A 3,297-nucleotide genomic window follows, 5' to 3' on the forward strand; every position below is an offset into this window, starting at 1 on the left:
CATCTCTTTTTCTGAGGCAGACGACAGGGGACTTGCTATAGTTCGAATCTTAAATACCTATTTAAAAGAATTTTAGGCTGGGCACAGTGGCTCATGCCTGTAATCCCAACACTTAGGGAGACCGAGTTGGGTGGATGGCTTGAACCCATGAGTTCAAGAGCAGCCTAGGCAACATAGCAAAACCTCATCTCTATAATAAATACAAAAATTAGCTGAGCATGCTGGCATGCACCTGTAGTTCCAGCTACTTGGGAGGCTGAGGTGGGAGGATAACCTGAGCCTGGGGGATCGAGGCTGCAGTGAGCTGTGATCACACCACAGCATTCCAGCCTGGGCAACACCATGAGACCCTGTCTCAAAAAACAAAAAGATAAAAGAACTTTAAAGGTAACGTATTATCTCCAACAACACAGAATAGCTCACTATTAATAGTAACTAAACCAGAACCAGCATCCATCCCTTCTTAGTGATTTTTAAAAAATGACCTCCCAAAAAGAGAAGACAGAGACGTAGAGGACAGTCTAAAACAGGGATTCCCTGATGTTGAGGTTAGTAGATGCTCTGGCCTGGTCACTGCTCTGATCTAGGCTGCCAGAACAATCCTTTCTCTTAGAAGGGTAAACCTGCTTTTCAGCTTTATATAAAATAAAAGTATAGCCCAATTTCTTTCCATTTTGCCTGTTCTGAAGCCTGGCAGTTTTGTTGCTAAAATGGAAGATGAAGCTGAATCCAACTCTTGGTTACTTACAGAAGGAAAAAAATCTTTTCCCTGGCCCATGTTAGGGTCTCCAGCTAGGGTGCCTCTAATTACACCAGCCAAAGACAATTCAATCAGGCAAGAGAAAAACAAGTTAATTGGCATGTGCATTGTACTTACACATGGCAGTACCTGGCAATGAATAACCCAAAGTGTGGTCAGAACTTGGGTTCATCTGTCATCTTAGGCTGACACAAAGGAAAAGGCCTGGAGCTTCGGGGCAGGAGAGGCATGTTATGGGAAGGTGTCTCGGTCTATTTTGTGCTGCTGTAACAGAATGCCACGGACTGTGTAATTTATAAGGAAAAGTGGCTTATCTGGCTCATGGTTCTGAAGACTGGGAAATCAAGAGCATGGCACTGGCATCTGGTGAGGGCCTTTATGCTACGTTGTCCCGTGGAAGGAGGGTGGAAGTGCAAGAGAGGGTGAAAGAGACAGAACAAGAGAGGGCCAAACTCATTTTTATAACAACCCACTCCCACAATGGCATTAATCTATCCTTGAGGGTGGAGGCCTCATGGCCTAATCACCTCTGATCAGTCCTACCTCTTACACAATGGCAATTAAATTTCAACATGAGTTTTGGAGGGCATATTCAAACCTTAGCAGAAGGTGCCCAGGAAAAGTGTGGTAAACAAGGGTTCTTTAGGAAGGTTTGTTATGCAGAATAAGTCAGTACCTTCTTCCATTGATAAGAGTTGTTACAAGATATCCTCTTCCTTGCATGGAAGAGGGAGACATGGAAATTTCCTTTATATTAAATGTGAATTTCTTTTACAAAATGAAAATGGTTTTTAGAGCCTTTCCTGTGGTCTGCTGGTCTTAATGGCCTTTAACTCAAAATAATCCACATGCAAAGAGGCATATTTTGGGGTGGCGTATCCCAGTGCCCCTCAGATGCTTCTTTAGTGAACTGTCCAAGTGGATGCCCACTTCAGGACCTTTGCATTTGCTATTCCCTCAGATTCATTCATTCCATCTTTTTTTTTTTTTAGGTGGACTCTTGCCCTGTGGCCTAGACTGCAATCTCAACTCACTGCAGCCTCCACCTCCTGGGTTCAAGCGATTCTCCTGCCTCAGACTCCCAAGTGCTGGGATTACGGGCATGCGCCACCATGCCCAGCTAATTTTTGTATTTTTGGTAGATACGGGGTTTCATCATGTTGGCCAGGCCGGTCTCGAACTCCTGACTTCAAGTGATCCACCCACCTTGGCCTCCCAAAGTGCTGAGATTACAGGTGTGAGCCACTGCACCTGGTCCATTCTTTCACTTTTTTTAGTCTCAGCTCAAATATCACCTCCTGTAACTAACAGCTCAACCTGCTTTTCTTCACAACACTTTATCTAAAAATTATTTATTTGAAAATGATGGCCAGGTGCGGTGGCTCACGCCTGTAATCCCAGCATTTTGGGAGGCCGAGGCGGGCAGATCACCTGAGGTCAGGAGTTAAAGACCAGCCTGGAAACCTGGTGAAATCCCGTCTCCACTAAAAATACAAAAATTAGCTGGGCATGGTGGCGGGTGCCTATAATCCCCAGCTACCTGGGAGGCTGAGGCAGAAGAATTGCTTGAACCCAGGAGGCGGAGGTTGCAGTTAGCAGAGATTGCACCACTGCACTCCAGCCTGGGTGACAGAGCAAGACTCCATCTCAAAAACATTAATAAGTAAATAAATAAATAACCTGAAAATGGCTGAGATAATTATCCTGGGACTCATTTAGCCACTCCAGCAATATTAGCAGCCAGAGGAGGTGAGGAGACATGATGGTGAGAGGGCTTCTCCCTGCATCAACCTATATGCATTATGAAGAGTCACATCATGAAGATTCAGTATTGGACTAAGTGCTGCAGGAGAGGGGAAGGACCATGGTAGCTCCCAGGAAGAAGAAATTACCTCTGGGTAAGATAACTGTTAACGAAAAAAAAAATCAATAGCATTTGTTAAAGCATGGTACCAGACTTTATTCACAACCATCATGATAGGTACAGGGACCACTGCAACGGGGTCTTGCAGCAGGGGAGAGAGATTGGGCTCAACTCCGAAAACAGCATGGGCAAGTGGGCATTTATAGCCAAGGACCAGGGGAGGGGTCAGTGGATGGACAGTTACTAAAAGGACACTTCAGGGGTCTGAGGGATTGTGGCTAAACCACCTCACAGGATTCCTGCTGAAGGCAGGCCAGGGTGATTGGACATCACGGGGGATGGTGGAGCACGGGGAGCCTGATCAGATGTCACCGAGGGGGTCAGCTATCCGGGCAGGGAGTCCTTGCTAAACTGACAAAGCAGGGATTACTAAAACGGATGTCACAGGGAAGCGTACAATGGCCCTAGGAGAAGGCTCAAAAGCCTGACTAGAGTTTGGTCAAAGAATTTTTGTCAGGATCTTGGAAAATTTCATAAAGTGTAGCTATGAAAGAAAGGACTTAAAATTTATTTAACCAGAGCACACAGAATTAGAAGTCAATCCAGTAAGAGAATATATAGGCCTTAAATCAACAACCATTAGTGAAGTCTGTGGCCTCTAGTTTTTCTTTTT

This window comes from Piliocolobus tephrosceles, chromosome 20 (genome assembly GCF_002776525.5).
Source record: "Piliocolobus tephrosceles isolate RC106 chromosome 20, ASM277652v3, whole genome shotgun sequence".
Classification (NCBI taxonomy): Eukaryota; Metazoa; Chordata; class Mammalia; order Primates; family Cercopithecidae; genus Piliocolobus; species Piliocolobus tephrosceles.